Source organism: Hevea brasiliensis, chromosome 17 (assembly GCF_030052815.1).
Source record: "Hevea brasiliensis isolate MT/VB/25A 57/8 chromosome 17, ASM3005281v1, whole genome shotgun sequence".
Classification (NCBI taxonomy): domain Eukaryota; kingdom Viridiplantae; phylum Streptophyta; class Magnoliopsida; order Malpighiales; family Euphorbiaceae; genus Hevea; species Hevea brasiliensis.
Genome location: NC_079509.1, coordinates 8320751 through 8331369, shown reverse-complemented (window position 1 = coordinate 8331369; position 10619 = coordinate 8320751).

Sequence of the window (10619 nt, the reverse complement as noted above, 5' to 3'; positions counted from 1 at the left end):
TTTTGGTTCAGATTCGATACAATTTTCAATTTTTTAATTTTAGTTCAATTTAATAATCGTGTAAATAGCTACAACGATTATTTTATTTAACCCTATAAATATTAGAAACTGCTAATAATTAATACAAAAACTCTGCCAAAATTACTATTTATTTGCTATCTCACTTTCATTTACATGCTCTACATACAAATTCTAAGTTTATTGTCATGGTGGCTGACTAGAAGGCTATTAACCTCATTTTTCTTTGTTTTATAGGCTTATGTGACACTAGAATTGAATTTCACGGCAGCATCACTTGTTATGATGTATTACCGTTAGAAGCTGAAGAATTGGGATCGTGGACTTTGATAGTGCGTAGTCCATGGTGGTAGCGGTGAGGAAGATGGCGGCCGCTTCGAGAAGGTTCTCGGTCACTGTAGGGTCGAGGTGGCGGCGAATTTTGAGAAGGTGGGCGTGGACTTGGTTGTTTTGCATTATTGTAAGATTAGGGTTATTGGGTTATCTGGAAACTGGGAAATGGTAGTTACGGGTGCGAGAAATTTGATGGGAAATTGTGTGGCCGTTTTGGTTTGGCCATTTTGGAACGTTCAGTCCATCGATGGTGAAACGACACCGTTGCGTTGCTAAAGCAGTTTTCAACATTGCAAACAAAAATCTTTTATATTTTAATATAATATGTAAATTAAAATGTATACAACTATTAGTGTTAGTGATCATATAATTTAAGTTGTTTTTTTTAATTGATTTAATGTATAAAAAATATTTTAAAAAGATAAGCCTACAATAATATGATATAAATATTCAGTTATTATTGAGCTTTTAGACTAAAAGAGTGTTTGGTTTACCTGTTGGGTGCAGTTGATAGACACCAAAATAGGTGAACTAGAGTATTTGATAAATTAAAAAAATAAAATTGATAGCTGACGAGTAACTCATATGGTACCCATCAGCTGCAGTTTGTATCAGCTCTATTTTTAAAATTGTTTCTATCAGTTGATAGCTGATTGAATTTTATTTTTTATTTTAATTATATTATCATTTTTATTTAACTCAAAAATTAATATTATTAATACTTTTATATTTTTCATTTATAATTTTAATATTTTGATTAATGTATTTCAACTTTTTTAAAATATTTTTTATTAATAACATAAAATATAAAATATTTATTTATACCTAAAAACTTAAACTTAATTATAAGTTTTTTCTTTATCAACAATAATAATTACTTTATTATTTATCTATATTTTTAAAGTTATTTAATTATTTTTTAAAAAAATATAATTATTTTCTTATTTTAATAATAAAATAAATGATTAATTTAATAATTATATATTTAATTTAATAATAAAATATATAATATAATATAATATAATAAATTTATAATTTTATATTTATTTCAATAATAAAATAAGTTATAAGATATATACTCTTATTAGTTATTTCACATATTAATAATAAAAACTAAATAGAGTTTTACTAAACACTTAACATAAATAAGCTATAATCAGCTACCAGCCATCAGTTAACAGTAACAGCTATCAGCTAATAGTTATCGACTGTATTCAACAGTTAAACCAAACAACTCTTAAGAGTCGATGTAATTCAAGCCTTTGTGATTTGTATAGTTTTTATCTAGGGGCTAGGTGACGTATTACTCCTTAAAGGGGTGTTTGGTTTACCTATTGGATACAGCTGATAGCTGATGGAGACCCAAACAGGTAAATTATAGTGTTTGGTAAGCTTAAAAAAATAGAGCTGATAGCTGATGGGTAACTGATATGATACCCATCAGCTGCAGTTTGTATCAGCTCTATTTTTAGAGCTGTTTCTCATCAGCTAATAGCTGATTTGGTTTTATTTTTTATTTTAATCATATTATCCTTTTTTATTTAACTTGAAAATTAATATTATTAATATTTTTATTTTTTATTTATAATTTTAACATTTTAATTAATGTATTTTAACTTTATTAAAATATTTTTTTATTAATAACATAAAATATAACACATTTATTTATATCTAAAAACTTAAAATTAATTATAAATTTTCTATTAATAATAATAATTATTTTATTATTTTATCTATATTTTTAAAATTATTTAATTATCTTAAAAAATAATTATTTTCTTATTTCAATAATAAAATAAATGATATAATATAATAGATTAATAATTATATATTTATCTAAATAATATAATATATTTAATTTAATAATAAAATAAATAATATAATGTAATAAATTTATATTTTTATATTTATTTAAAAATTAAATAAATTATATGATATATACCCTTATTAGTCATTTCATATATCAACAGCAACAGCTAAATATAATTTTACCAAACACTTAATATAAAACAGCTATCAGTTATCAGCTAACAGCTATTAGTTGTATTCAACAATTAAATCAAGTAGGCTCTAAATATCTATATGGATACCAGATGAGATTTGAGTATTTATGACATGACCTATTCGATCAAGCACCGTAAAATTTGGAATTGGAAGCCAAATGTGGCATTAACATCAAAGAATCCATTCAGGCTATGCCCTTAAGTATTCTGGGCATTCGATTCCCTCTCTAAAATGTGGTTAATGCTATTATGATATCTGGACAATTTGACAGGAGATAAGGAATTAGATGCAACCATTATCTCTAAAGAATAAAGGCATAAAACATCAACTCTATAAATTCGTACATATCTTCAGAATAGCCAGATTGAGAGGCCGGAAGAAGAGGAAAATAGTCAGGCAAAATCAAAATGGCCCAAACCCGGGTCTCCCACACCAGGCAACAGCATGGCTGGGAAACAACCTCCCAAGATTACCATGTCCACGTTTCAAGAATAGAAAGGACGCCTAGTGTTCTTCCAGATGCTCCTCGCTACCCAAATGTGTTCAGGGCCTTCAACAACAGGGTAACTCGTGAAGAGGAACCTGAGGAGATTATCCATCAAGAGCGTTTAGTCCAAAAGCAGCAGACTCCTACTAAGCCCCATAAGAAGGTTCATGTGGAGGAAAAGGAGCAAATTATCTTCCAAGATAACTCTGGCAAATGCGAAGTTGTTGAAGAGAGCATTGATGCGGAAACCGATGGCTTTATCCAGCAGAAGCGCAAGGGGTTTGAGCTATGCAAATGGAAGACCTTCAAAATGCACTAATTAATTAGTCTTGGAATCACCATTGACAGGCTAAAGTATCTCAGCTGTAGTCTTACTGTTAACACAGCTATTTAAATAAAGAAGGCCTGCTTTCTCTTGTCAGCAAAACTCTACTTTCTTTCTGGGTTTGTGTGGGATAATAGCATGTTAACGCCATGCATTTTATGCCTTCTACATTCAATAAAACTGTTAATGTAATATTCTTTATGCTTTATATTGTGCTTTTGTTCTTGTCTTGTAAAGGTTTTGCTTAATTACTCTCTGTACAAGTATTAAATGATCAGATCACTGGTAATTAATTATGCACTATATCGCCCCAGTTCTATTGCTAAAGGAATTTTACTACGTATAAATTGCCATAACTGTGCGAGAGACAGGAGCTTCAGCCTTACAAGCTCCACTTTCACTTTTACACCTCCTGCCTGGTCAGCTGCTCCAGGTGGAGCCTCCAATATGATTAAATTTAATGAAAAAGCTTGAGACCCTAAGCTGGTGTTTGTCCCTGCAGTGTGACTCTGCTGTCACTGCATTACATTTATTTTGTCAATGCTCTGAGAGCAGACCTGGAAAAATCCTCCACTGAGGACTTTGGGATGTTAGAATTCAACAGTGGCCAAAATAATCAGTTGCAAATCATTTTTCAATTCAATCTTTGTTTTCGCACAGCATTAGTGTTTGCAAAAGCCAACTCCAGTGTTATATGCATTATGAAGGCGGTGCCACTGCTACGAGTAAAATGTTCATGAGTATCATCATAATACCAGTGCATTATGGGAGTGCCTATCTCATAATGCAATTTTTTAAATAAATCATTTATAAAAAAATAATTTAATTAAATTCTTATGTTATCATGTTTGATTTTTATTTCTTTTAAAATAAAGATTTTTTAAATTTAAAGAAATTAAATTTTTTTTCATTTTAAACATGAAAGTTGATAAAAAAAATAAATTAAATTAAATTTTTATAAAATTCTAATTTTCAAACTGAAGGTTAGAGTTTGAATATTGATAATCGATACTCTTGATAACTAGTAATATATACTGGAGGTATCCCAATAAATAAAAAATGTAGAAGGTACTATGCAGGAAAAATTTGGAATACAAGTGCTTAGAGTATGTACAAGACTGCTTCAAGGTGCTTGTGGTGAGGTCCGAGGCAAGCTACAACTATTTTTCTTGCAAGACAACAAAAAGGGTTAGAGGGCAAAGGGAGTGTTCCTACTTGACAGTCTGATGATTAGGTTAGTACAAGGTAAGAAAAGCAAAGATGGGAAAACAAAGAATGTTTTACATAGGATAGTAAATGTCTATATATATAATAAGAAATATAATTATAATTTTACACGTAAATGTCTATGCCTAGTGGAAGATATAGGTCTCTACTCAAAATTAGGACTGACCTAATAGAATAATCATGACTCTGGTAGGTCTTAAATGGAGGTGATTCGAAATCTAATAAATGTAGGCTTTGGCAGACTAGCTGGATAATAGGCATCTGCCCATTGATGGTGTGTAATTGACGTGGGGTTTAAGCTATATGAGTGCTTGGCTTGGTCTAGGATTGCATTCTCAGTATACGTGTCATCTTATTGAGATTGAGTTATTAATAGAGCCCATAAAAATAGTTCTCTTTTGAGTAGTAGTAGTTTATTCCTTCTGTCAATTAGTGGTGGGACGACTGGTTAAGTCAAGGCGCTATCCTATCCAATTGGTTGTTCAAGGATATTTTCTCACATGTTACGATCGTTATGTGCTAGATATATGATACTTTTTTATGTAGCAATTAAATAGTGTTTAGAAATATGACCCTTTTAAGGACACATGACACTAATCTATGAGTTGGATAATTTATGTTCTATCACTCCTTCTAGAATATTCGGCGGACCAAAGTAAAAATGACAACTTATACATCTGAGTTGATGAATAATTGGAGCATGATGTAATTGTGGGCACAGGTAACTTATTCCAATCCTATTGACTGGTGCTGTGTCGGCACAATTATTCCTCCTCTTGAACGACTATAATAACTGACGGAGTGAGAAAATCTATTCAGAGAAATTTAATTAAAAAAATATATAATTTATAAAAATAATATAAATTTATAAAAAATATTTTAAAAATAAAATTACTTATTAAAAATTAAATAAAAATTATTGTTAATTAAAAAAAATAATAAATACTTAACATTAAGAATTATTATATTTACAATATATTAATAACTTAAAATTAAAAAATTTATTTAATTTATCTTTTTTTATAGTAGTCATGAAAAATAAATTTAATTAAAATTATAAATTAAATAAAATAAATAATATGATTTTAATTTATAATTTTTTTTTAATTTGAATCTAAAAAAGTTATAGTAAGCGAGAAATTTCAATAATAGCAATAAGATTATGAAAAAAAAAGCTATTAAAATTTTAAGTGAATGAAAAAAAATACAAAACAAATATATTAAAATTTCATTTGATAATTTATTCAATAATTTAAATTTTAAAGAAAAGAAATTAATAATTACGATAAAATAAAATTAATGGTAAAGAATAAATCAATAAATAGTAATATCTTAAATTTTTTTTACAAAAAAAAATTACGTTTCACTATTAATATTATTCAATTAAAATTTAGAATTTTATTTTTTATAAAATTAATAATACTCCTAAAAATTTGTAAAATATTAGAATAACAATTAATTTTTAAAAAATTAATACTATATTATACCCCTAAAAAATTTTAAAATATTTATTAAAATTTTTTGAGCCCTAGTACTTTATAAAATTTATCTAGTGATAATTAAAAAAATATTAATTTTTTAAAAAATTACTATTATATCCTTAAAAAGTTTTGAAAACTCAAGGGCCCAACGCCTCCCTCGGCTCAAGTGTAGCTCCGCCCTTGACTACAATCAATTTCTGGTGGTAAATAATTAAGGTTCGTTACATGGAATCTGCCAGAGTAAAGGACTAAGGATCAATCCCAAAATAATTGAGCTGGGAATATCACAATATCTCTGGTTCTTGGAATAGCACAATATCTAGGACCAATAAAAAGATCAACGCAGAGAATTCTACAACTGTTTGTATTCCCACATGTGATATTGACAAATTAAGGACCAAAAAATGACTCAATCATGCAACTTCATCAATTCAATCTGTTCGAATCAACATTCATCTACAAAATTTATGTTATGTGAAGTTTATGAGGAGAACTTGGACGGAGAAGTCATGGAAAACACTACATATTGAGTCCATATTTCAGGTTTTCAAATGAAGAATCTGCTGAAAGGAAAAGAAAAAAAAATGGAAATTCTTCATATTTCATGGTTGTCTTCTCTGAATAGCGGCCATGTTAAACCAGAGCCTCACATTGGTGCTAGCAACAAAGAAAGAGAAGGCCGTGGTATGAGGTGTGTCTGCGCCATATCTTTTTTGTGATGAATTTTCTTTCCTGTGAGCTGCAGATTAAAAGATGACCGCTCGGATAAGTAGATCTTACAGTCGCAGGGTAACGTTAGATTTATTGCGAATTTCTCTCTACATAATATAATCAGTTATTCTTAGTGTCCACCCCAAATTTCAAATGATCACTATCTTGCTTCTTTATGTAAATGTATATTCTTTCTTGTTTTACATTACTTCTAGCAAAAATTTCCGTATTCATCATGGGTTATCACTTGCTGGGATGCTCTCAAAAGAATGCCACAATCTTGAACTGAGGGTTTAAATGGATTATCCATCCTAAATTCATAAAGCTTCACTGCGTCCTCCATCAACTTGTTTTTCTGAAACTGCCTTGAAATCTTTATGTAAGTGTAATATCCATTTCATGACCAGAATTCTTTATCTCCCCAAGAACACTCCAAAAATCCCAACTGAGTCATCCATGCATTATATATATAATAGCGTTGTGATCATAACCTTTACGCTTACCGCAAAGCTTTCAAAGGATAATTCCAAAGCCCCTTCAATAACCGAATCGCAAAATTATCAGTTAACACGATTCTCATCCCCCCGATACTTTCCCAATCTCATTGCTCCAATTTCTCCAAAATAACAGTAGCCACATCTCTCGCTGCATTATCCATGGCATTCTCTTCAACCATTCTATCAAAAGATGTATAAAAGCCACCAAATCGTTGTCCATCTTGTTTTTAAAAATCGAAGAAATCGTTAAATAAGTTTCCCCATCAATATAAAACCATTTTTCTTTCATTTTCTTTAACGTAATCCAAAAATTCTTCACGGAATCCTTGTTAACCAATATTCTAAGCATTATACCATACAGCGGGGAACTGGGTTTAAAACCGTTTCTCTCATACACGCAACTAAAGAAACTCCACTCGATCCTTATCAGGATCTCTATCTAGCTTCTTCAAAGCATAAATAACTGTTTCATTTGTTAATGTGAGATTTGAGTTTTGTAACTCGCTCTCTAACTCAGTGGACCAGTCATTGGCCCATAAGAGAACTAAAAGGGAGCTTGGTTTTGACGAGAAGTACACCTTTTGAAGGCTATTGAAATAATAAAAAGTATGGGACTGCTCCTCCAAGAAAATATGGAGAGACGGAGAGAAGTGAGTCAGTTGAGTTAGAAGTGGCCAAGTTGTGGAAAGTCGAGTCATGGCTGAGATTTTGCTGCAGAAACGACGGAAATGCGAACACAAAACCCAAAATTGTACTTCATGAATTTTTTTTTAACTGTTAATGATTATAATTAAATTATTATATATAAAATGATTATATCATATAAAAAATTTTTATTTATAGTCTGTTTAGATTTATTTTTAATGTAACATTATTTTTTTTATAAGGAAAAGAACATCATCATTCACGTTAGAAAAATTATTGGGTATACCGATATATATGTATTATCTTTTAAAATTATATAAAATTTATTTTTTATATTATAAAAATTTTTACTTTCTGTGAAAGAGAAAATACTATTTTTCAATAGTTTTAACATATTTAATAATTAATCCTCATATTATTCATAGTTCTCACTCTCAGCAGTCAACAATAACAAAAACCAAAAGAAAAAATATGAAATAGAGCAAAAAAAACCCCTCTTTTGCAGCAATTTAGCAAATCAATTGCCCAGTAAGCCCTTGATAATAATTTTGTACAGAAAATTTTTATTTAAACTCAATTTATTATAAATTTAAGATATAAATATATAAAAATAATAAGTGAATATTACCCTATATTTTTTATTCGAGATTCAGGGTACCCGTGAAAATCACTTTAGTGAAATCCGAATCCGATTAATATTATCAAAATTCAAACTCGTCTTAAATCTATTTAAAATTTATTCTCAATTACCTAAACTCATATCAAATTTGATTATTATTATTCGAAAAATATTTAAATATGTTTAATTTTATATATTTTAATTAATATTTTATATAAAAAATTATTTTAAGTAATAATTTATATTTTAAAATTTTAATAATTTTATAAAATATTTAAATTTTATTTTATATAAATAAAATATATAAAAATTTATAAATATTATTATAAAAATATATATTTTATATTTAATTAAATATTTATATAAATAAATTTAAATAATAAATATTTAATATAAAAAATTAAATCTAATTTAAACTCATAATGAATATTATTTTTTAAATTAAATTTATTTTAAAATTTAATTATATAATATTTAAATTTATTTTATTAGAATTCAATTAAACGAAATACCAACAAAAACTCGAACAATCGCCATCCCCGCATGGCAGACGGTCTTTAACAAAACCATAAAAGACAAACAAAACAGTCCCACTAATTTTCTGGGCCCCGCCTTGTTTTTCTCATGCGAAGTTTCGTCCGTTAAAAAAGGGGGCCCGGGGCCACTCACTCCCTTCGAGAACGGGCGTGCCAGACAGGTCTGCAATTTTTATGCAACGTGTCATGCATTTTTTCGCAACTATGGAAGTGTGGGGCCAAAGGTCCAAGTGGTTCTGCGAAAGAAAGAAAATGGCTACAGTAGACCTCACGCGACTTGACGATGGTGGTCCTGAGGAAATTGCACATTTTAATTGAACAATGCACAGAGGAAATTATTTATTATTTTAATCAACCAAATACTAAAAATTTTAAATGGAGAAATTCTTACCTGGGTTTTGTTTATATAAATTTAAATACGTATTAATATGAAACTTATTAATTTTACATCTTAAATTTATTTATTTATATATTAATTCATATGAATCATGTTTAATAAAAATGATTCTTTATAATATGAGTCATAAAATGAATGAGTTAAATTCTTTTAATTTTATCAATTTTAACAATGCTAATGCGTTTAGGGAGGAGAAATTAAAATGTACATATAAATCCCATATAATTAATTATGTCAATTAAAATTTTGAATTTTAATGAATATAAATTATTTTTTTTTTTACAAAGGCAATTTTAATAATATATACTTTTTACCATCATAATGGGTAAATAATGTTTAGCCTTTATATATGTATATTTGAATTTAAGTTGCTAAATAGATTAAAATTATTATATAATAAAAACAATTTGGGCAATAATTGATAAAATTAAAATAATTTATTAAATTTGAGACATATGTATGGTTTGAATTTTTTTTTTTTTTTAACTGATCTTGTTTTTTGAAGTTCTAAATTTAAATATCGATGGGAGTTAAATTAAAAAAAATTATTTACATATTGCATTAATTATTTTACTATGCAATTATTTACACTTTGTGACTATTTTACATATTGCATTAATTATTTTACTATGCAATTATTTTTTTAAACAACTTTTAGATAAATATTTGTCATAAGATTTTATAAAATTAAAATAATTGAAATAATAAATATATTGATATTGCATAAATTTCATAACAAATATTTAATTTTAAAATAGAAAAACTAGTTCTCATATAAAAATAACTTTATATAGTAACTTAATCCATCTAAAATCTTACCAAATTGACGAAGTATCATTGAACTAAATTGCTTTCATCTTGCTAGTTGCCAACGCCATTTTGATAAACCGAGGAGGAGAATAAGCATTCTTTTATGGAGGATTCACATGAATGAGATTGATAGTTGGGCCCTATCCTAATAAGAAAAATTCGGAAGAGAAAGGTAATGAAAAATTGAAACATGAGTATACTTGCAGGCAAGCATAAGAATCCAAAACTCACAATCAAATGATGATAAGATGATAAATTGACATGTAGCACAAGAGAGTAGCATTGATGTCCCCTCGTAGTATACATGCAAGCCTCAATTATATCCAAGGTATTTGATGATACTTGGAAATTCATTAGGACATAAGGGATCCTCGCAGCTGCTAGAAAAAGCCCCACGTCCTGTGCAAAAGCAATGTAAGAAAAATATTATACCATCCGTTTGGCACAACCCACCAAAAACATTAAAAAATTAATAAATAAATTCAAACGCTCTATACAAAAATTAACCCTTTTACTATATTTATAAAGA